Source organism: Phoca vitulina, unplaced genomic scaffold (assembly GCF_004348235.1).
Source record: "Phoca vitulina isolate PV1807 unplaced genomic scaffold, GSC_HSeal_1.0 scaffold1, whole genome shotgun sequence".
In the NCBI taxonomy this organism is placed as follows: domain Eukaryota; kingdom Metazoa; phylum Chordata; class Mammalia; order Carnivora; family Phocidae; genus Phoca; species Phoca vitulina.
Window position 1 is genome coordinate 81,548,495 of NW_022589704.1, and position 26,199 is coordinate 81,574,693.

The following is a 26,199-nucleotide window of genomic DNA, read 5'->3' on the forward strand; positions in this document are numbered from 1 at the left end:
CAAGTTGAACCCTTAAGATTTGGCAGAGTTTCACATATTCACGTGAAGTGTGAATTAATTGTTTTATGTGTAAATGGGATTTGTAATAGGACTGACTGGATGTTTGAAACATCTTCTCAAAGTGGTGGATTCTAAAGGAAATATTTCTTTAGCACCTAAAAACATCTCAATCCATTATAGCATAATAAGGCAAAACATTATTGGTTCCTTTCCAAAGTTCCAATTTTTATGACTTGAATTCAGGATAACATTTTACATTTTTGGCCTTCACAGAAACTAGAAGTTGAAATGTACCTGAAAGGCCCGAGTTGGGAAGATGATATTTAAGTTAAAATACTCCGCATCATTAATACACAAGAGATTTTCTTTTAGTTGAGAAATTCATCAACTAGTTTTAAAGACAACAACTTGGTTATAAAAACCACCCTTGTTAGAGTGGGGCATAGCAAGAATTCATGCCTTTGATTTCTTCGTATTGGGAAGACCATGTTTGAAACAATGGTGTACATGCTTGTAAATGATACATTGTGTGTTATAGTTTGTGAGAACTATGAATTTTGAGAAAGGGAAACATTGAAAAATAATGAGTTAGGTTAAGCTTCATAGAACAGATAGTAGAATCCTAATGGTAGAATTTGGATGAACTCTTTCTGACTAACTCATAATGTATGATAAGGATTTCTGGTCATTTAAGAGCAGTGGCAGGTTTACTGCTAAGTTATTGAGGCTGAAGCTTCAGGGCCCCCATTTGCCTTGGCCCTTGGAGTGCAGAGATTTGTAGAGTATAGGTGTTGAGGGGTGATTTGGGAAGCAAGGTTGCAAACCAAAGACATATATGCAGAAGCATTGCTGGTAACTTACCTAGAGAGATCTTAAAGGACTCATTATCTACTCTGATTTCTTTTTTTCATTCAAAGTAAAATTCACTTTTATACCCATTTTTATATTTGTAATTTTATACTCTTTTTCTTAAAAGACCTCCCAATTTATATAAATGAGACTCCATAAAACCTCTCTCCACCTTTATTTGGGAAATAATGGTGGAATCCGCATGTGCGAGGTTAATTTAGGGTAGTTCCCTTTGATTGCAGAAGGGCAACTCTTAGCTAGTATCAGAGCTAAGAACAAAGCTTAGATCTATTCATTTCTAGTTCTGTGCACTTTCCTTTACACACCTTCAAGGGCTCTTCATTTGGTTTATCAAAGTTATCCAGACCTGATCTAATAGAATGTGACAATAAATGATGTCATTGATAAAGTGAAACACTAAAATCTGCTGTATGAAATAACTCTGGCAGCATCTACCTTTCCTCTGTGGATGTTATAGTTTTTTAATTACCACCACAGCTGAAATGCCTAGTATTTAGAAATTGGAATGAGTTCATGTAAGCACTTACATTATCAGGAAATATAAATAGCTCATTTATTCATGGTAGCATTACTGTGTTCCTAATATAGTTTTTATTGATGGACACTTGAACTGTATCAATCCACTTAAAATTCAGAATGGTTCTTTTGTGCATGCCTTTATGGCAAGAGCAGTATAATTTAATTTAATATAATCTTTTAAAAACAATGATGTTTGTTTCATAAATGAATATTTTATATGTTGTGTTTAATTAAAATAAAACTATGCTACTGATCTAGAAAACACAAAACAGACTTGAGTTCATATTTATGAAGTGTAGCAATATTGGCAAGGCACAACTTATCTTGTTTATGAGACATGCTTGCTATTACTTGTACAGATTGCAGTCATTTTATTGCTGAGCTTTACATGGTTTACAACCCAACAAATGCAATGAAACTGTCATGAGGAAAATAAGCCTATAAAATTTTTTAAAAAAAGAAGGTGGCACTCACAGATCAAAATGCAGTTTTTGCTGAAGCATTGGTAGGTTTTGAACTGTTATATCCTTTTAGGCAGCAGGTTTTTTGGATAGATCTCTAAATGAAAGGGAAAAGGCTGAGATAAGACACCAAGGTTATTTTTAGCACCTCTACTTTGAGTATACAGTTCCTCTGAGACCTTGCTTGTGCTTTTACTCTCTTGATAAGTTCCAGAAATCCAGGTAAACATTGATGCGTTTTTGACACAGGAGCTCTTTGGAAACCAGGAAATGGTGTTTATATGTGAGGAAAAAGGAGGATATGTGGATGAAAAGGTCCCTATCTCTTTATTTCAGAGTGTTCAAGCTGAATATTGAATTTGATTCATATTTTTGTAAACTTGTGTCTGTGGACCTGGAGCAAGAAAGTGTAGGTTTCAGGCGGTGGTAATCAGGTGGGTTCGGCTGTCTCCATTGCTTTGCATATAATTTATTTTCCAGGGCATTAAGTTGGAATTTTAATTTGCTTTCTAGGTTCTTTTCCCTTTTCTCTGAAAAATCATTTAATTTCTTGGCCACTCATTAAATACTAGTGACTTTAAATCTTGTATTTCTGAGGTATATTCATGTATATCCTTTCAAGGTTTAGAAAAAGTGACATGAAAACAATCTTCCTTTTTTAAGATTTTATTTATTTATTTGACATAGAGAGAGAGTGCACAAGCAGGGGGAGCGTCAGGCAGAGGGAGAGGGAGAAGCAGACTCCCTGCTGAGCAGGGAGCCCAATGCAGGGCTAGATCCCAGGACCCTAGGATCATGACCTGAGCTGAAGGCAGACTGAACCACCCGGGCACCCTGACAGAAAAACAATCTTAAATGAACTTCAGAATTGTTTACAGAAAGAACTTGGAGGAAAAATAATGTGGACATCTATTTGTTGCATATCCTTCCCTAACTGTGTCTAGTTTTATCATAACTGCAACAATTACTTCACTTCCTGCTGCAAGAATAATAAAGTTTTACTCTTACACCTGTCTGATGAACTAGGCCCTTGATGGTATCCAAGAGGTAGAAGAACAAAAATATATAAAAGATATTCACGAGAGAGAAAGGAAAAATTTCAAAAAAATAGGAATATGAACTTTTTGCTGTATAGAATGAATCTTTCTCAGAGCAGTTAGCAATGACAAACATGCTACTTTTGGGTCTGCACAATGTCCTACTTGTCTTCCCCTATCTGAATCTTACCCATATACTGCAAGGTACAGCTCACATCCTATCTGTTCTTATCTGCAGACACACTTCACGGGCTTTAGTGTCCTACAGTCCGTTTTCTGGAATTATGGATGGATCCCACCTCTAGATCCAGGCCCACTGCAGTTTTTCTTGTTTGTCTGGTTGTTCATTGCTCAGCCAGCCCATACAGTGTGCTTCCTCTGTGAGACAATCACTGCAGAAGGGGCCTTGCAGTGTGGTCTCTATTCCATTAGTGGGTGTGCCTGTTGGACCTGAATCTACAAGGCACTACCTACTCACTTCAGTAAACCCTTGCTCTGGTTCTCTGCTAAGTAAATGCCCTCCCTGAATGTCACTCTGCTCAGCTCTGGGACTCTACCACACTGCCTTGTTCATGCCAGCCTCCTTTTGCTGGGAAAACTGACCCTCTTCTTATTACTGTTCCATATTCATACCTGTTCTACTTCCCCAACTCATTCAATTCTTGCTACCAGCTGGTGTCCTGCCTTGAATGGATGGTGCTTCCCAGACTGTGCTATAACCACCATCTTCCAGACTTCAAAGATCTCCTAACTCATGGTCCAATCTATTATATTTTCCGTTCTTTCTTTCCTGCCTTACCCCCGACTCCACATAGAATCAGTGATGCACTGAGTTATACTTGAAGTTGTATAATACACATGTTAGAAAATGGGCATTGCACCACCAAGCTGTGCTCAGAGTGGTCAGCCCCATGACTGGATTCATTTCCACGATTCATCACAAGTAGTCAACTTCAACCCCTCATCTACAGGCTTTTATTTTTGACGCCTCAGTATTTCTCTTATAAAAACAGCCTGAATTGAATTAAAGTTGGTCAGTGATCTAACCTGATGACTTTCCTTTTCCTGTATACATTGAAAGTAATCCACATAGGTGCTCTGCAGGCAAATTTCAATTTAATTGTTTTGTTAATAGATAACACATGTACATAGTACAAAATTCGAAGGTTCCAAAAAAAGGTTTAGTAGTTTTTATCTATGACACTTCCCACACCACCCCAGCCACTCAGTTTCCTTTCTAGATAGAACCACTGTTAATAGTCACTTTATCACCCTTTTTGAGATAATGTGTATATTTGTATAGTATAAACAAGCATATGTGGGTATGGTGACTGTGTATTTATAGGTGTATAAAGTCACGCACATGTGCACACATGTTTTACACAAATGGAAGCATACTAAAACGTTGTATTACACTTTTCTTTTTTTCTTTAACATTATATCTTGAAGATCATTCCATGTCACGTTTAAAGAGTTGTCTCATTCTTTGAATGGCTGCACAGTATTCTGTTTGGGACTCTGATCTGTTGATGCGTTTAGAGTATTCCCAGTATTTTATATTACAACCAAAGCTACGGTAAATACTTGTCATTCTACAATGTGGTGATATATATCATATATCATATATGTACAGTGATTGTCTAGATATGAAAGGGCTGGGTCATTGGGTCTATACATTTGTTATTTTGATAGATATCACTTAATTTTCCTCAATTGAAGTTGTACTATTTAACTGCAACCAGAAATTGAGGATATCATTATGTCCTTAGGTATTCTAGGTAATTCAAAGAGGATTGAGTAAATGGACTGTTTACAAAATATGGGCAGGGTACAGAGAAACCCCAAGGCATGCTGTAATATCCTAGGGCTAGTAAGGGTTTGGGTTATGTCCACTAGACCTGAAAGGGCAAGAGGAGGGACCACTTACTGTTGTCTAAAGACAAAAAGGATGTGTGGAAAGGGCCAACTTAAAGGGACTGTGATCTTTGGTCAAGGAGGCAGCCAGCCAGAAACAAACCCTCAGAGAAGAAGCCTGAGGGATAAATATTCAGACTGCACTCTCCTCCCTCCCTTTGATGTCTGGCTGGTGTTATCATGGCCCCCCGCTTGACGGATGGCCAGAGAACAAATGAGACCCTTGATGCTGTTCACAGAGGTAAGCCAGCTGAGTGTAGAGCAGGTAGAGAACTGGGGCTAGAGGCATAAACAGAAGATATCCAGCCCATTCTGCCTCCTCACACTTCCACCAACATGCTAATTAACAGGATATTTTTATCCTTATTTACTTGAGAGATGAGATATTGATTATGATTTTTTCTTAATATGCGTGAAGCTAAAATATTTTGAAATAAGTAAGAGATGAGTTTATTTCTTTATCTGTTGTATCTATTCCTAACCTTTCCCTATGACATATATTTTATTTTAAAATGATTTCAAATTTACAGAAAACTTATAAAAGCAGGATGAAAAATAGAGTTCCTGTATATCTTTCATCTGTATTTTCAAATTGTTAATATTTTAGTATACTTCCCTTTTCATTCCCATTCTTCCTTACTATCTCCACATATGTGTGTGTAAATGTCAATTAATCCATCTAATATATGTATAAATATGCACAAATACCTGTATCTCTATATATGGTAAACTATTTGATAATGAGATACAAACATGATAACCTTTAACTATGTATTTTCTGAAAACAGAAGTATTTGGGGAAAATCAGGAAATTAATGTAATTCCATTATAATCATTTAATCCTCAGGCTCTGTTCAGATTTTCCTGTTGTCCATACATTGTCGTATCTCTTTAGTCTCCTTCAAGCTGGACAGTTCCTCAGTCTTTCCTTGTCTTTCATAACCTGGACCTTTTGGAAGTTGCAGGCCAGTTACTTATAAAATGTCTCTTACATTCGTCTGATATTTTTCTCATCTTCAGAAGTTTTACCTCAAAAATAATGCTGAATTCATCTCATATCAGGTAGTATGCAATGTCAATTTGTTCCTTTACTGGTGATGTTAAATTTAATTACTTGGTTAACACAGTTTCTGCCAGGCTTCTTCACTGTAAAGCTCATTAATAAGGATTTGTGATCATTAATTAATACACAGTTAAGTATCTTGTGGGGAGATTCTTTTATATTTTTACTAAGCCACAAAGCTCTCTCTTCTCATTCATTTACTCATTCACTATGAATATGAATACTACTTGTATTTATATCAATCAGGGCTTGAGTAGAGAGGCACAAAGGATTTATTATTGAGGTATCATCTAATGCAGTTGTGGGAGCTGACTACACAATCTTGTGAGCCTTTGTTTCTATGTCTAGAGCCGGACTGAATCGCACTAGGCAGGCAGTCAGTCAGGAAGAGCCAATGGACATGAAGTAGGGGAAGCAAGCACAACTGGCACTAGTGAGGATAGAATAGAATCCACTTTGGTTTCTCATCATCTCCAGGCCTTGAACTTAGATTATTGATATCCTGCAGGAGAAGCCAGCGCCCTTCATGGAGCTAAACATGCATCTGGCCAGGCACCAGAGGAACTGAGGCCAAAGATATAGTAATTGCTGGTGAACTTGCAGTCCTCTTTACTCCATCCTGACAAGATAAGCAACAATGTAAGTGGGATGCAACAGCATCCAGCAAATTGTTCATTGCACTGACCTGAGTATAAAGTAATCCTGCTGCTCATTTACTTCTGTTTTGCAAATCCTGTGCAGAATATCACTTCTGGTTCATGCTAACTCAGAACTCTGCAGGGAAGGGAATTCTGCGAAATGTAGTCACAGATTAGCCAAGTTGATATAATACAAATCCACAATAGTATTTATAGCAGTATGAATTCATGAATTCCTATTTTACTTGAAGGATTACTATTACAGTTTTTATTTTGATGTTGAAATTGTTCCATACTTGCCCAATGGAAGCCTTTTGCGATGACTCTTATATCTCTTTGGCATTTTTCCATTATTCTTTGAGTATTTACTTAATTTCTGACCAAAAAGATGTTTTACAATCTTCTTATATTTTCCCTGTAATATCCCAGAGTCACTCTTTTCTCCAAAGGCTTTGGTTCTTTTAGAGTAGAATGGTATTTAGAAGCCAGGATCTGGAAACTACTTGTTCTGTTTGAGATCAGTGCTTCTAGGTGACAGACAAAGCTGGGAAATGTAGGAGAGAGGAAGAAGAAAAGCTTTTTTTCCTATTTTCCTATTATATGTTAGTCTTATTTTATATTGAATTTGGGGAGTTCTTTATGTATTAGGGAAACTAACCATTTGTGATGTGATTTATGAATATCTTCCCTAGAATATCATTTGTGTGTTCTATGGCATTTGGCCTATTTTGTTTTCTCTCTTGGGGGAAGTTTTGGTAAGACACATGCAATGCAATTTGGATATGTATAGAGCAGGTTTTTCATCCTCATGGTCACGTAGAAAGAAGATGACATCTAAACAGGGTTAAAGTGGGCAAGATTATCCTTGAAAATGCATGTGGGGAAGTCTTTGTGACTGTTCTGCTTTTCTGAAGGTAATATCTTTAAGGCAGAGTTCATGATGTGCAGGAAGAAAACTTTTCAAGACTGGTTTTCATGGAGGATAAATTGCAGATGTTTAGAGGTTTTTATTGGTCAGTCTACCAGCTTTTCAGAAAGGAGCTGTCCTGGATCTCTTCCCTTCATTTTGACTTTGATTTTTTTCCCCATTATTTCTTGGTCCTTTGCAAGGCTAGTTTACTATAGGACAGGGATTATATCCTATTCATCTTTATATCTCCGCTTCCAAGTACAGTGCCTGGCAAGTAATAGGTTTGTAGGAGGAATGAATGAATGAATGAATGAATGAATGAATATATTGGTCTCCCATCTGAAATTTTATTGGCCTTTGGGTAGTAAAAGGAGAAAACCGTTCCAGTCTAATCATTTTACTTAAATTGATCTTCTTATCCCAACTATTAATGCAGTCATAGGCCTGATCATCCTGGTCTTGTTAATCTAGTTCATTTGTTGGCATGGAAAGGTTGGAGAGATGAGTTTCAGATGCTGTGTTTATGCCGTCCGTCAGACCTCTCCTGTCCCATGCCATGTACAGACACACTCTGTTCACCAGCTGCTGATTTCTGTTTGTTCTCATCATGTTTCCTGGGCCAGGAGTGGTGCTGCTGCTGGCCTCTTTTCTGCAACAATGTCCCCTAGTCACATCACGTGAATATAAAATGCATTATCTACATTCTCTCTGTCCTCCTCTGTTTCCCCCACTCCTAAGAAATAAAGGGGAAATGCTTGCCAATGCATGTTTTGCAAATTTTCCCAGTCCCTGTGGTTTAACCCCCAGTCCCTCTTCTAAAGGGATTAAGTAATCCTCAGAGATAACACCAGAATTTGGAATTGTAGCAGATGCTTGGAGCAGATCAAAAAAGCATTCTGGGGATTAAAATTTCCATAAATTTGAGTATTAGGGTCAAAGGGTTTTGGCTCTAAGCCTGTAAAGGTGAGTGTGGTACAATTAATTAATTGTTACAGCTACTAAATTCACATTCTAATTTGCTGATAAGGAAAGGCAAAAAAATAGTGTAAAACTTAGAAATTTCATCTGTCATGTTATTCATACACTGACTTGTAAGTGGTGGCCCCATGAGATTTTCTGTGTTACTTTTCTCCCCTTGTGTTTTTAAGATTCTTGCTCCACAAAGTCTGCTTGAAATTTCTACTACCTAGACTAGTATAAACCTAGAGTAGACATGGCCTCTGTCAGCATTTATGGACCTCTATCCTAGACTGTGAAAAAAGGTTACATTTTTGGGGACTCCTCATTCAAATTCTAATAATGTCTGGGAAGTGGGGTGAGGAGAAGACACTTGGATTTCATGCCCACTTTCTGTTTCTATTTTAAGGTTAAAATCACTGTTGGCGTCTGTTCTCTGACCACATATTCATCCAATAAGTTAAAAACTTACTACTTTTACTAAGAACTTAGCATTCAGTAGGCACTGATGCTATTCAGAAGAAGGATAAGGTGCCTGCCCTGAAGAACTCATGACTCAGTGGAGAGACATACATGTAAACCAAATTTTGATTGCTTTCCACAGAGTTCAAATTCTGAATGTTCTATACAGAGCAAGCTTGTGAGAGTACAAGTGGGCAGCTCCTTTCACTTTAAGGGACATCAAAGAGATCTTCCTCAAGAAGATGAATCCTAGGTTAAATATTAAAATGTACTAGTAAGGCAGAGGACATGAAGTGCTTAGATATGTGTATGGTGTTAGTGTATGGATTTTTCAACAATTACAGATCTTGTATGGATATTGGTTAACAAGCAACAATAACTGCCATCTATTAAACACTTAGTATTAGACTTTTTATTGTTATCCTTAATTCTCCCCCCAGAACATCTATGGTAGGCATTATCATCACATTGGACGCATTTTTATTTTTTATTTATTTATTTCTTATTATGTTATGTTAGTCACCATACAGTACATCATTAGTTTTTGATGTAGTGTTCCATGATTCATTGTTTGCGTATAACACCCAGTGCTCCATGCAATACATGCCCTCCTTAATACCCATGACCGGGCTCACTCATCCCACCACCCCCATTCCCTCTAAAAGCCTCAGTTTGCTTCTCGGAGTCCATAGTCTCTCATGGTTTGGGTGCATTTTTAAAGGTAACGAACCGCATCTCAGGGTGGGTTCTGTAACTTGCTAGAAGTTAAATACAATGTGGGAGAACCAGGATTTGGATCTAGAATATTTTTACTACAAATTCTTTGGTGTAACAAATATATGTTAGGAGAAAGAGTTTAAGAAGGGATTGGAGATGTAGTTAGATGAAGTATAAGAAAGGCAGGCACCATATCATGAAGAGTTTTGTGGGCCACATTAAGAATCATAGCTTTGGTCCTGAGACTGATGAAGTGCCCTACTCCTAAGGGGCTCTAAGCCAGGAAGTGGCATGATCAGATTTACATTTAGAAAGATGCCTCTGGCTGTAGGTTCAGAAGGGCCAAGATCACAGACAAGGAGACTGGTTGAATTGATCCAGTGGAGACATAAGAGATGAGTTTCTATAGCTCATTAGTAGCAGATGAGCCACACCAAAAAGTCATCTGCCTTTATAATCATCTTGATTCTGCTTCCTATTCAAGTCTTTGGTATCAGCTGCTTTCTCTAATTCCACCCCAAACTGTTCCTTCCAGTTTTTAATTGATTTCCTTCCAACCTGCTGAACAGCTCTTGCTTCTGGAGCCTTGCATTGAACTTCCTGTTAATCTGGCATTGCCAAACTAGTAGTTGTCATTTTGATAATTTAATATTTACCTCACTTAAGTGACCTAACATTTATGATCTAGCCTGAATTTATTCCTTTTAATTATAATTGCATATTAATAATAGATTTGGAAAGTGTGCTTGGATAATTCTTACCTTGTAAAAAACACATTGCTTATTTCCATATGCAATTGCACCTAGTACTTGTGTAACAGAGAATTTTCAGATTCTATTAGATCAATTTTTTTTCAAAAGAATGATAATAAACTGCCATTTTGAAGATAGGAAATAAAGGAAGCTATCACACAGCTTTGTTGGCCAAGGGTAAGATCTAGAAATCTCAGCCAGTGGAAGGAAGCTGGCAGGAAGTGGGTGAGTCAGACTGGATCCAGAGAGTTAGGGACTCTGTCAAGGAAATGGTGGCTATGAGTGTTCAGGCAGGCAGTAAATCCAACCCATGAATTCTGTGGGGATTGGAAAGCTTAGGAAGACTTTGGAGGATCACAGGATCTGTTAAGGCAGCTGCCAGATGCACAGAAGACCTAGAAATTTGAACTGAGAGGGGGTGCTTTGCTTTATATCCTCTTCTATGTTGCCTCTTAGGTAAGAATTTCTGAGAGTCTCCTGTCGCGTACCATGGACAGAGGACAGGCCACACTCTTCTCTATGTAGTTTGATCCTCACTGCATGAGTTCTTGAGCTGAGAAGACAGCTAAGCTTGTTTCCACTTGCCAGACCAAGTTGAAATGGTCTAGTTTGAGAATACATATCATAATTGGACAGCCCAAATTAGTCTACTACAACTCTTACAGACCTTTCTGTAGGGCTTTGCACTTTGTAAAACTCTTTTCATAGACCTATAGCACACCTATGAAAATTCATTTTTACTATTAATGCCATTGTACTAGTCTAAGGACTTGGAATCAAATCCTCTCACACCAAATCCTGTCTTTCCTTGAAGAATACTAAATCTATAGTTGTAGGAATGATATGGAAATGCTGACTGAATTCCTGGAAATGGCTGTTTGGGAATGTGTCCCTTCTAATTCTGTTTGCCCCTTACCTATTTAGGTTTATTCTATCTCCTATTGAAGAACCATCCCAAGTGCTAACTACTTTATATTCCCTCACAAATTTCTCAGAAGTGGTTTTTCTCCTTTTTAGCCTTCCCATTGCATACTTCTTTTATATCTTTTTATGGCAGTTATTTTAACTCGCTATGTGTTACTGTTTTTGCATAACATATCTACCCATAAACTCTCCCCCTTTTCTTCCATCCCAGACTTAGTAACATACTTAATACTATGAATATACACCATGTGTATCCAGTAAATGTGTGAGTGTGTCAGTGTGTCAGAAAATTCCAGTTGTGTTTGATTCTTCTAGTGTTAAGTTTTGGGATTAGAATACCAAAGAGAATAAAAAGAACAGTGCAGAAATCTATTTACCAATGCAGAGGGATCTAAAGATGTATTGATCAAAGTTTACCTTTGTCTTTCCCATTTTCCATACCTGAGAAATTTGATACTTGCCTTTTAGAATTTTGTATGCTTACATCACACTTGCACATGCAGGCTCATTCAGGCACACAGATTTTATTTCAAATAAATTCTCATGACACTGAATAATATTGTAACTTTCTTTAGGTTGGCAGAGGGATCAAAAGAGATGGATATAAAAAGTGAGAGTAAGATAGAGGCTAGTGACAAGTGGGAGGGAGGTCTTGATAAAAACTTTTATTTAAGGGATCACAGGAGAAACTAACACTTGGAAGGGGGGCTGATCACTGTAGGAGAACAGCCAGACATAAAAAGCTTGGCAGGGCCTTTGGATATGGTCTTCCTATCTGGCAGCTCGTGCCGTAAGTAGAAAATGATCAAATTGGCCAAGATTTAGTAAAAAACAGTGTATTACCAGTTCCTATCACAGGTCATTAAAGTCATCTGAATTGCTTCTCTGGAAAGTCAGATAGGAATTTCTGTCCTCTCTCTGATAGGTTTGATAGTCCTTAGCAGCAATTCTCAAAGTGTGTGGTATTGGGACCAACAGCTTCAGCATCACATGGAACTTGTTAGAAATGTAAATTCTTTGGTTTCATACCAGACCTACTGAACCAAAAGTTCTGGGGTTGGGCCCAGCAATCTGTGTTTACTTAGCCCTTAGTGGTAATTCTTATGCTCACTAAAGTTTGAAAACCACTGAAATAGAGAAAGAGTTAGAAAAGTAGATTGGGGTAAGGTTGGGGAAGGAGAGAAGAGTTTAGTTAGAGATTCATGGGGAAAGAGTTTAAAAGAAATTAGCATGAATTATTCTGAGCAGAAGAGCACTTAAAGCTCTTAGATAATTTGTTCATCAGAAAACCAGCATTAAATGTTTCCCTATATTGCCTAACCCTACTTTTTATAGTTAGAAATCTTGAAAGTCTGGTTAAGTTAATTTTCTTATTCTTGGCCTTGGTGGTGTGGTGACAGGACAGTGTTTCATTTTGTATCCCCTCTAAAACCCTGGCCACAGATTTAATTAAAACCTAAATTTGGATGAGACAGCTTTTCATAAAATAATACTAATAAGTGTAAAATACATCCTTCTTGGTGATAACTTTTCAAGACCAGATCTGTCCACATAGTGGATGATAAGGTCTTGATGGAGGGTATCCTGCCTTAGGTACTGGGGGAAAAAGCATGGCATGGAGAGAAAAGTCTCTCTCCTCATTTGGAAATATAACAGCAACAATAAGAATGTTGGAAACTTTTCTGAAATTTAGTTTGATGGAGTGTCAAGCAGAGCTGCATGGGTTCAGAAATATTTACATTTGAAAATCAGAAAGTAATTGGAACAGAAATTCCTCTGCCCCCTCCTACCTTTTCTGTCAGCCGCTCAGTCATTCTGAGTGGCCTGAAGTTTCTGTACAGACAATCATCTTGCTAATGACTGTAATTCATCACAGGAGGTGTTTAGTTTTGAAAATGAAATATGACTATATATTTTGGAGATTGATAGTGAGGGCTTGTTTATTGATTATACTCCCAGGGAAAAAAATAAAAAAGAAAAGAAATATAACAGAAAAATGCATTTTTGAGGGTCCATCATAATAGCTAAAGTAACTCGACATGTTAAACTTCTTAAAAAAAATCCTACCTGTAGCTTTACATAAGAGATTTAAAAAATGTTGATTTTGGCGTACTGTATGCTCTCCTTTTTCAAAACAATTTTGAGAAGACTTAAAGACATATATGCCAAAGGTAAATAACAATAATTAAGTCAGTATCAAGGACATAAATAAGTAATCTCACCATGAGGTCTCATATTTGCTATCAATTAAGCATTAGCTTTGCCTCTGAGTTTCCTAGTGACTGTGGCAAAAAGAGAAAAGTATGGGAAGACTCAAATTCCTCAATGAAGAACTGATATCATCTTGGATTTTATGTAGGAGCTTCAGAGTAATGTAATGAATAATGCTCTCTATGGTAGTTTTCAAATAAATATAGAGGTGATTGTCATATGATTCTTTTTTAATAAGGAGACTGGGTAAATTCAAGGTCAGAGCATTTAAGAGTACAGTTCAGGGAAGGTGAATTATTATATGAGAAATTAAACCAATGAAATTCATATAAGTAGGCTTCTTTTGCTTCTTATATGATAAAAGATTAAAATTGAGAATAAGTGTATCCCTTAGACTCTCTTCTCTCTAGAAGGTTTTAGTTAGAAGTTAATGGGGTAGGGGCTCCTGGGTGGCTCACTGGGTTGAGCGGTTAAGCGTCCGACTCTTATTTTCTGCTGGGGTCTTGATCTCCAGGTCCTGAGATCGAGCTCACCTCAAGCTCTGTGTTCAGTGGAGAGTCCGCTTGGGGTTCTCTCTCTCCCTCTGACCCCGCCCCCCCCCCCCCCCCCCCCCCCCCCCCCCCCCCCCCCCCCGCATGTGCACTCTCTTCCTCTCAAATAAATAAATGTCTTTAAAAAACAAAGAAGTTAATGGGGTATTAGTTGAAAATCACTTCTAGTTTCTGACTTGCTGCCTTTATGTGATATTGGCTTAATAGAGATCCCTATACTTTGAAGGCCAGAAGAACATTAGGTAGAGTTGTCATTCTCTTAATAAGAGGAGAAGCTATAGCAGTATTCTCACCTGGAAGGAAATCGTTCCACTGCTGAAAGGGAGTAAAGTGAAAGGATGTCCAGGTTTTCCTCAGGAAAGCATCTTTAGGTTTTCTATAGCCCTTGAAAAAGTGCTATAATTGTGGAGGATGGCAGAGAAAACTTGTACCAGAATTTTCCAATCAGTGCCTCCCCCTTTTCAGTAGAAACATCAAGCATTTATTTTCACATAAGTGACACCAAGCAATTATTTAAGGCCACTATTATTTTTTTTTAAAGATTTTATTTTTTATTATTTGACAGAGACAGACACAGCGAGAGAGGGAACACAAGCAGGGGGAGTGGGAGAGGGAGAAGCAGGCTTCCCGCTGAGCAGGGAGCCTGATGCGGGGCTCGATCCCAGGACCCTGAGATCACGACGTGAGCCGAAGGCAGACGCTTAACGACTGAGCCACCCAGGCGCCGCAAGGCCATTATTAATCAAAAGATTAATTTCCTTTATGTGGGACAGTGAGATAAATAAACAAACATGGTTAGATTTGGGGACTTTCAGAGAAGCCTATCCAACTCTTATTTCTCTATTTAAATCCCTTAGGAATCCCACATTCTACAAATAAGCACAGCTTCTCCACAAATGATTTTTCTCTCCCAAATGCATTGAACATCATCCAGTCCTAAAGAGTGTTCCAGGAAATTTAAGGAATTGTCAGCAGAATTCTTAACTTACTAATTAATTGTACTTTTTTTTTGAAACTAACTGAAATATTTTGTCCTGATGATTGGAATGTTCACATTTAATTTGCCAAACAAAACTTTAAAAATATATTGTTAGAAATGCCACAGGCTTTGTAAAGTGGCTTTCCACTGGCTGAATGTTAGAGCAAGACCAAATGTTTATTAATTCCCTCTGCCACAGAGCTAATAGAACTGTTCTTTTAATTCAACAAACAGAAGCCTGTGTTCTTTGGATGGTTATTTTATTTCCCATGGAGTCTGCATGCTGTTGCCTGACAGTTACAATGGCTATGTATCTATTTGGCTCTAGATGGCTCTATTGCAAAAAAAAAAACAAAACAAAACAAAACAAACAAAAAACCCAAAAAACCACTACAACAAAAACAAAACAAACCTATCTTTTAATTTGTTTTTGCAGTGGTTCTGAAAAATATATATTCAAAATTCTTGACAGAGTTTCTGAAAATAATATTTTGTTCCTTGGGACACATTTTTTTTTTAGTGTAGAACTGCAAAATTCATAAGATAAAGACTAATTTATTAGTACATATAGTCTCACATTGTCCAAGTATTTTTCCAGTTGCGTTGAAGTTTCCTTCTTGAACTAATTGTGTCTTTTTAAATATATTATTATTTTTTAAAAAACAGAAAACACTAACCAGCTTCTCCCTCTCCCTGCCCTGCCAACACATAGACCATACTCCATGGTTCCTGCCTTTTTCAGGATGATGTGAGTAGTTAATAGCAAAGCTGCTATGAAAGGACAGGTGTAGAGGGGTGGTCAAGTTTCTAGACTCTGAGACATAGCTCTCAAAACTCAGATATTTTCACTGCACTTTTATCCATGTGATCTTGGACAAATTACTTCATTTCTCCATGATTTATTTTCCCAGTCGGTAAGGGAGCATAAAGATGATTGTGACTCTTCCACAGGAGTGTTAGGATAATTAGATTAAGTTCATGGAAAAGCACCAGAACAGCTCCTGACCAATGGTAAATAAGGAGAAGTGAGTTGTGTTTATTCTCCTTGTCCTTGAGCTCCCATCTTTATGCATTTCCATTTTGCTGCTTACCTTTGCCTTGATGCACCTGTTTCTATTAGGAATTCAGTGTTACTCTAGGGGGCATTCAAATGTGTCCTCAAGTTCTTCAGCTTTAAAATTCTTCTCTCTGCTTTTTATCATTTTTTTCTGTCTCTATTTTTAAACCATTGGCTTTCACTTATTGCTTCCTTTATCAGTTGCCCACCCTGCAAGTTTCTGATTTTAATCTGCTGCAAACTGAGAAATCAGATTATTAAGTCAATTAATTTGAAATAAATTAGGAGTAATTTGACTCAGAGTAAGCACCCAGAGTGCTTTCCTCTGAGTAAAGCAAATCCTCTTGACTGCATGGATTTTGTACTTGGTAGGATCTGTTTTGCTTTCCAGGGACCTCTTGCTTTTTAAAAGTGAAAGTATTAGATAAGGCACCTTGGAAAAAGTGAGGTGTTATAGTATTAAATTGAATTTCCTCTTGATGTCAGTGTTTGCTGTGTTTACAGAAAGTCTGGATGAAGAATAAAAAAGAGATAGAGGAGGTAGTGAGGCGCATGCAACAATATTTGTTACAGGAGTAAATGAGACAGCTCACAAATGTGTGAACTTGAGTATTAGCCTGACTGCATTTCAAATCCACTGGCTATAGGCTCACTACCTATTGCTCTGCTTCTGGCAAATAGAATTGATAGCAGGGGTTACTACAGTGATTCTCACATGGTGCTCCCAGAACCAGCAGCAACAAAATATTTAGAAATCCGAGTTCTCTGCTCAATACTATACCTATTGACTCTGCTTGGGGTAGGCTCAGCAGTCCGTGGTGCAACACTTCCTCCAGATGATTCTGATGTAGGCTAACGTTTGAGACACACCCCCCCCACTCCCCCACCAAGGCTGCTGATACTCAAACCTGATTACGTATTAGATTCACCTGGGGAAGCTCCTGGTCTAGAAATTATTTTAAGGTAAAAACAAAATGGAAACAAACAAAAATCCCACTTCAAATGATTTCATTTTAAACAAAGGGTGAGACCTATTTCTCTAGACCTTGCTTTTAGGCTGAAAGCAAAGTCACTACAGCTTAAGAGCTGGAATTCGAACAGGCCTCTGTGGTTCAGAGTAGCTCCCTTTTAGCATCTCCAGTCCCCGGGACTTTTTCATACTAATCCTTTCCTGTTTGCATCATTGTGGAAGGCCTCTGTTAAAATGCAAATGGGTTATCTGTGAGAGATGATACCTAGAATTAAAATACGTTGATATATTTTCTCCTTCTAATTTCATAGTTCTTCTGTAGTGTGTTTCTCAAACACCAGAGCACATCATAATCACCTGAAGCCTAGTTTAACAAAAGGTTTCCACGCTCCACCTCCAGAATTTCTGATTCTGAAGATCTGCAGAGGAGCCCAAGAATTTGCATTTCTAACATGTTCCAGGTAAACTGGCAGTTGTTGGGCCTGCTTCTATAAAAACCATTGCTTGGAGGAAAGAAGGGTCCTGAGAAATGGGGTTCAGAACAAATAAGCCTTGCCGGATGGGGAAGGAAAAGGTCATGCTGCTTTTCCCCAAATGGGGGACCAGAGCAACAGGGAGACCACCCTGTAGAAAGAAATAGAAAGGCAGCTATAATGATGAATCCTAGTGACTCCAAAATCATGTGATTATTATTAGAATAGTTTGTAACATTAGTTTCTAGCTTCCAGGTTTTTATCTAGTGTTTTCCAAAACATAGGGTGCAGCAAAATGACTATTTAAGTTTGTTAAAAATTCAGACACTTGGTCTTCAGCTTTGCAACTTCTATTCAGGAAATCTTGTATGAAGCCCACAATCAGTGAACCAGGTGAGTTTGCTGTAAATGGTCTTTTATTTGTGGGTTTGTAATCCTTTATTCAGAGAACAGAGGGCTTTTATTATTATTTTTTTATTATTACTAAACATTTCTGGAGATTTAAAAGTAGACTAGAAATATTTTTCTGAGAATACTTCAAATATACTTTTGCTTTGTTCACGGAATGACCTCTACCCCTTCTAACTCCTGGGGTCTTTATTTACAAATAGTTTAGTTTACTACTTAAAAATAATTTGAAGGTCACATTTTTCTCTATCGGGTATTTTTTATATGAAATAACTCTTAGGTCCATCTAAACTCAGGAGAGATGAGACATCCATTTATAGGACTATTCCCAATCATGGAAATCAATCCATATGACAAAGAGCATGAGGGGATAGTGCACAAAGCTTCATTCTAACAAATTCCAGCGACTGTTCAGCATTCGTGGTGGTAGCTACCATATTCCTGCTCTATTGATGGAAATCTCTACAGATAAGGGTGTTGTCAGTAGACTATGGTGATTTGAAAACATACACACTTCTAAAAAAAATTATTAGAGGTTGCTGCTAGCTTACTTTTAATTTTCTTACTCCTTTTGTAAACCCCAGTTTAGGACCCAGTGAAAATCAGGATAGTGGCATGCTTATGATGAAACGTGGATCTTACTGCACATGAGAAAGGATTGCTTTCCCAGCTACCTTCAAATAATAGTTTGGTGCAGTTACTCTGATGGTTATGAATAAGGAGTGATCTTCTAGGAGATGTAGCTGGCATATTGAAATCTTTAAACAAATATGAAAGCCATTATAAAATCTATTCCCTGGGAAGGAAGGAGGGGTCCACTTCTTCAAGAACTTTTCTCTCTTTTAAAAGTAAATTTAGTGAATAAGTCGTTGTAGTAGAATACTGTCAGAGGAAACTTTTTGTCTTGAAATCTAATGGTGTCCACCAAGGAAACAATGAAAGGTATGAGCCACGGATATTTAGACCAAAAATATGAAGAAATATTTGATATTTTAAAGATATGTGTACTTCTTGTTAAACTCAGATATTTAACCTACATAAAATATTATGTTTCACTAAGAATTATTGATAATGCATAGAATGGCCTATCTTGCTTGGTGAGGTGTTCAAGAGATTTTCTTTTGAAAACATTTTTTTATTCACTTAATTTGTATTTGAATTGTATTAAAAGTTGAAGTTGTACAACTAAGAATGGGCATGTGAACAATTTGTTGCAAGGGGAGACTGGGTTGAGGTGACTTAACTGCCTGAAGCCACATAACAGTTTGGACTGGCTCATGTATTGTTTGGCATTGAGACCTTGTTGTTTTACCCCTGTGAGGAAATAGTCACATTTATTCAACCTTGTCCTCATCTTTGGTTCCAGTATGCAGCAGAAAGACAGCATGGGAACAGAAGTAGCTGCCAATCAGAGAAAGCTGCCAAGTTTCAGGGTCCCCAGGGAAATGTCTTGAGTAGAACACTCCAGAATATTTCCTAATTTTGATGCGGTAAAACAGTTAGTATTCTGCTCAGGCTGATAGGCAATTCCTGTATTCACGCCATACTAGGTGTTATGCTATAGAAGGCATAAAAAAATTGCTTCAAGCAGTATGTTTTCCTTTCTGGCATTTAGGAGAAACTGAATGTGGGGAGTTGTGAATGTCCCTCCGGATTTGTTTGCTTTCTGTAGGAGAGGGTTATTTATTAAGATCATGGAGACACTTTTGTGAATGGTACCTTATAAAATAAAAGACATTACTACCTCTCGTTCTTTTACTGTTCCTCTCTTTCAGTAATACTCTACTTCTGATCTTGGTGTAAATGTCATATTGTGTGAATATGCAAACATCACATCCGCCTACATATGTTCTGTTGCTTAGTAATTCTTGGCACTGGAGTACAGTGAATTCTGTGCCTAATAAATGAGATATCCATCAGAATGAAAAATGAATTATGTTGGTCCCTTGGATAAGATATTGTTATTTCAGATTTTAGTTGTGAAAATTAGGTTGCAGTCTTGTGCATGGTAGTTCTGAATTCAGAGCTAAATTTGTTTACTTGTTCATCAAATAATGCCCACCATCCAAACCTTTTCTGAAGAAACAGGCCAGTATTTCAAAGTGTTTATTTAAAGATGTATCTATTTTTAGATATATAAATTTTTGTTTGGAAAAAATTTACTTTTTAAGAATCTGGAAAAATCTCCTTTCATAGTAAAAAACCTGTATTTAAGAGTGAGTTCTAGAATTATGCCTTGAAGATTGATCAATGAATTACCTTCATTTTAGGGTAATTATTATAGCCATTCTTTTGAACTCTGAGCCCACCACCCCCTTTTGTAATGTCCATTAATAAATCTCTGCAATTTGAGGTTTTTGGTAGGGATCTATCATCAGCTTCAAATCACTGCATTAAAAGATCTGTCAGGGTGCCTGGGTGGCTCAAGAGTTGACTCTTGATCTCAGCTTGGGTCTTGATCTCAGGATCGTGGGCTCAGGCCCTGCGTTGGCATGGAGCCTACTTAAAAGATCTGTCTTTTTCAATACAATTTAATCCTTTTCTGAATTTGAGAGACACTGCCTTTCTCTGCCCCAAGTAATTAAATATGCTTTTCTCTAATGGTGACTTTAAATCTACCAAACAGGGTACCAGATATCATATTCTGGAAGGTCATTCCTTTACTCCTAGATGTTCATTTCAGCACTAGGATTTTCTCAATTCTTGTGCTAAAGACAAGGGATACAAAGATAAAAGATACCACCCCTCTTATTTAGGAGCTCATACTCCTGTGGAAGAGACAGACATGTATTTTGATGTTACAGTAGAAATTATAACAGAGGCCCAGTAATAAAGTTGATACTGAATCAGTTCCAAAGGAGGGCAAGAATTAACTGAATAACTCTTAAAGCCTTCACCATGTTGAGGGAATTAAATAAAATGTTAACATAAGGGAGATTGAGGAAAAAGTTTGGAGACAGTGGTTAATATGCTTTGAGTCACAACTTCTTCCAAAGAGATGAGTGTAGGATGTTCCCACTCTACTTCAAATCAAGAGAGGGGGGCTTTACTGAGATCACTAAGAATTTGAGACATGGACTGTGCAGTTTTAGGGATGAGTATGGAGTGTACTGCCTGGAAAATGGAAATGATAAGAGGGACACCTCAACTCCTTTTGTTTGTAGGGGCATTAGTGGATCAGCTGTCTACCACATTATGGAATAAAGCCAATCTAGGGCCACCTTAATTAACTATGTATTTTATATCCCTTACCTCAGGAGAATGTGGAATAAAAATACAAGTGATATTGTATAGCCAAGTTATTTTAACTTCAGCTGAAACACTGTGCTCCTATGTCCTTGTAGGCCCTCTAAATGCTGACACTCCTACTTCACACATTGTCTCTTAGGTATTTTACCTTCTCTCATAGTTCCAGCTACCTACTATAGGATAATGGCTTTCAAGTTTTTTTTTTTTTTTTTTTTTTTAAAGATTTTTTATTTATTTGACAGAGAGAGACATAGCGAGAGAGAGAACACAAGCAGGGGGAGTGGGAGAGGGAGAAGCAGGCTTCCCGCGGAGCAGGGAGCCCGACGCGGGGCTCGATCCCAGGACCCTGGGACCATGACCTGAGCCGAAGGCAGATGCTTAACGACTGAGCCACACAGGCGCCCCTGGCTTTCAAGGTTTTATAAATATTCTCTGGACTCCTATCTAATGACATATGTGACCTTTTCAGCTGGCTGTTTCCTGGGTACTTCAGATGTCCAGACAAACAATACTCTTTCTAACTACTCTTTAATATGCCCTTCCTTTTATGTTAATTGTGTCCTCTCAAGTAGATGACACAGTTATCCGCTCAGCTGCAACTAAATCTAGAAAGGTGATACTTCAGTTACACCTTTAGCCATCATGTCCTATAAATTACTATATAATGTGAGGTTTACCATCATTCCTCCCTCTTTGTCTTTATTACAACTAGTATAATTCAGACTTTTCACTTAGACTCTCAGTTAGCAACTTTCCTGCCTCCATTCCTGCCCCACCAAAATTTATCTTCAGTAACATAACCAGAGTGATTTTTTTTTCTAAAACAAAAATCTGAACATGTCATCACTCCCTTGATTAAAAATCCTTCAGCATGTTATTAAAGCCCAAGCTTTGATATTAAACAACTGGTTCCTTGAACTTTTTCCTGTTTACACTCTGGCCATATTTTCTATTGCCCTCTACTTTTGACTTTATGTTAATGTAACATATAAACTGTAGTTCCCACTTACGTCATGGTGTATCTCCCTTCTCTGTCTCTGTTCTTACGCTGTTTTCTCTGCCTTGAATGCCTTCTCTACTGCTACTCATATTTTAGGATTAAGCATCGCCATTAATGCTATGAATCTTTCACTGAATGCCCAGTGTAGGGTGGTAAAATTTTCTCTGAGTATTTTTATCTTTGTACTGTGACTGTATTTATAATACTTATTTATTTGTGTCCCCTGCCAAATTGTGTTACTTTTGAATCTTCAGTGCATAACAAAATACTTGGTATAATGGAAATGTTAGATGAATGAATGGATGGATGGATGAATGAATGAAAAATAGCCATTAGTCTTGCTTGATAGTTTATGCTCTACATGTACACTTCTGTGAAGGGAGAGGCAGGTGATATTTGAAGTAGTAGACTGTAAAGCCACCCTAGATTGTTGATCAGATTGGATATGCCAGTGCCATGATGGAAGTGGTATTTGAAGAATTACACCTGAAATTACTTGTGAAAAAGAAAGGGGTGTGAGTCAAGAACAACAGGAAATTTTGGCAGTTGCCCAAGATGAATATATTTAAGGTGGAAGTGGAAAAGGAAATGAGTAGGTTTGAAAGATATCATCAAGGGAAAAAAAAAAAAAAAAAGCCAGGGAAGTCAAGTATATCAGCTGTAAGTAGGAGTGAGGAAAAAATTCTTAAGTGTTGAGAGGGTTTAACCATACAATTTGTGATATCTTAGGGCTGAGTAATTGAGAAAAGATTTGTAATCTGCCTGGAATTGGAAAAATCCTAGTTTATGTAGAACTAACATTATTATACACATTAAAACTTATTATACTTCTGCCATGATGGAGTAATTGGTATTAGTCCTGCCCTACCACTGTAAACAACTAGAAAATTGAATGAAATATATAAGAACTGATTTCAGATATTGGACAACAGATAATATAGAACTGTGAACTCTTAAGAGGAGAAAACAAGTGAGGTGTGCTCTGTGACATCCCTGGTTTTCTACATGGAATCACTTTCTGAATCCTAACACAGGGGTTCAGGAGAAGTTGAAGCAGCTTAAATTTGTAAAACATAACATTAAAGAGTTAAGAACTATGAAGAAAAAGAATTCCTGAAATATGCATAGGCTTGCCTTCAGTCTGTTGCTGAATAATAATGTTTGTGTGTGCAGAGTGAAACCCAATGAAACAATTATCAGGGCGTTAGAAGTCAAATAATTTCCAGAGCTCACACAAAGATGAGAGTTTTTGTCATGCAGAATAGAGAGATTTCTTTGGGCACCAGAGGCATACTGTAGGACACCAGAAAGTAGATCCAAACTACATTTGAGTAAAGATTATTCTAAACAAGCCCAAAAGAAGTCTTAAAAACATGTCATGAATATATATATATATATATATATATATATATATATATATTCAGACTAATATCATGAGTAATTCAGCTACTTCTCATAACAAAATTTAAAGCTTTCTAAAGAAATACTATAAAATTCAGACACTCAATAACATAGTATTCACAAGGCCTCTCACCCACTCAGTAGCTAGTAGCATAAAAGAAGCATACAAAGAAGCATAAAAATACGATGCAGAAACAGCAAAACTATCAGCTAATAGAAAATAGAGAGAAAATAGATGAATTTGGAAGCGAGAGCTTTAAAAAGGTTATTAGAAATATACTTAATAATTAAATGAAAACATGACCATAATGAGAAGAGAAATTAAAACTATGGGAACTGGAAACTCTAGAGCTAGAAAATAGAATATCTATAATGAAAAATTCACTGGATAGGCTTACCACAGGATAGACACTGCAGAAGAAAAGACTAATGAACTGAGAACATAGATAGCACTACAATAGAAACTCTCCAAACTGAAGCAAAGATCTCAGGGTGGGACAATGCCAGTTGATCTAACATGCATACATATAATTGGAGTCCCAGAAGACAAGGAATGAGTAACACTGAAATATATTTAAAGAAATATTGGCCAGTATTTTCCAAATTTGACAAAAAGAATGAATTCTCAAACCCAGGATGCTGATGTCTCCAAGCAGAGCAAATAAAACAGAAACCGCACCAAGAAATCATAATTAAATTGCCGAACCAGTGACTAAAAAAAATCTTAAAAACAGTAAGAGAAAGACCACACATTAGATAATACAGAACAAAAATAAGAATACAGATGTTGCATTAAAAACAATGCAAACGGCCTGACTTGTTTCACTTAGCATAATACCCTCTAGGTCCATCCATATTGTCTCAAATGGCAAGATCTCAGCCTTTTTTATTGCCGCATAATGTAACATTTATATATTACCACATCTTCCTTATTCATTTGTCTATTGATGGACACTTAGGTTGTTTCCATATCTTGGCTATTGTAAATAATGCTGCAGTAAGCATAGGGGTGCATATATCTTCTCAAATTAGTGTTTTTCTTTTCTTTTTCTTTTTTTTAAAAATGATTTATTTATTTGAAAAAGAGAGAGGGTGTGTGTGCATGGGTGCAAGTCAGGGGAGGAGCAGAGGGAGAGAAGCTCAAGCAGTCTCCCCGCTGAGCAGTGGTGGGGGGCAGTGAGGCCCAATCTCATGACCCATGATATCATGACCTGAGCTGAAACCAAGAGTTGGATGCTTAACCAGCTGAGCCACCCAGGGGTCCCAGTGTTTTTGTTTTCTTTGGGTAAATACCCAATAGTGGAATTATTGGATCTTATGGCATTTCTGTTTTTAATTTTTTGAGGAGCCTCCATACTGTTCACCACAGTGAGTGTATCAATGTAAATTACCCAGTAGTGTGTAAGGGTTCCTTTTTCTCCATGTCCTGACCAACCAACACTTGTTGTTTCTTGTCTTTTTGATTTTAGCCATGCTAACAGGTGTACTATATGATTTCATTCATAAGTGAGATCTAAACAAAACAAAACAAAAATGAATGAACAAAAAGCAGAATCAGACTTCTAAATACAGAGAACAAACCCATGGTTGTCAAAGAGGAGGAGGGTGGAGGTAGGGCAAAATGGGGGAAGGGGAGTGGGAGATAAAGGCTTCCAGTTATGGAATGAATAAGTCATGGGAATAAAAGGCACAGCATAGGGCATATAGCCAGTGATATTGTGATAGTGATGTATGGAGACAGATGGTAGTAGCTACATTTGTGGTGAACACAGCTTAATGTATAAACTTGTTGAATCCCTATGTTGTACACCTGAAACTAAGGTAACATTGTGTATTAACTATACTCAAATTTAAAACATGATAGCAATGCAAACAGAAGACAATGAAATAGCACCTTCAAAGTGCTAAAGGAAAAAGTCAACAAATTTGTATAATGAGCAAAAATGTCCTTCCAAAAAAAGATTTAAAACTTTTTTCAGACAATTAGAGAGAGATAAAGAATGCTAAATATGGTTCTTCAGGCTGAAAGCATATGATGCCAGACTGACTCTGAAGCCAAATAAAGGAACAAAAAGAGCAACAGAATTAGTACATATAATGGTAATTATAAAATATCTTTATTTTCTTTTAATTTCTTTAGAAGAAAATTGACCATTTAAAGCAAAATAATAAAAATTAGTGGTTTATATATACAAAGAAAAAAATGTAAGAATAGAAACATAAATATACTGTTAAAAGGATGTTATATTATACGTGACAATACAATTCTTAATTGAAAGATTCTGACAAGTTTAAGAAACTTACTGTAAACATTGGATAAACTTCTAAAAGTAAAACATTGATGTATAACTAATAATAACCCAGTAGCTGAGATGAAATGTAAATATATTTTCATCCCCAAAAGAAGGCTGGGGAAAAGAAATAAGAGAATGAACACCAACAAAACAAACAGCAGTCGGGGGTGGGAGGGATGGGGTGGCTGGGTGATAGACATTGGGGAGGGTATGTGCTATGGTGAGTGCTGTGAATTGTGCAAGACTGTTGAATCACAGGTCTGTACCTCTGGGAGGATGGGTTAGCCTGGTGATGGGTATTAAAGAGGGCACATTCTGCATGGAGCATTGGATGTTATACGCAAACAATGAATCATGGAACACTACATCAAAAACTAATGAT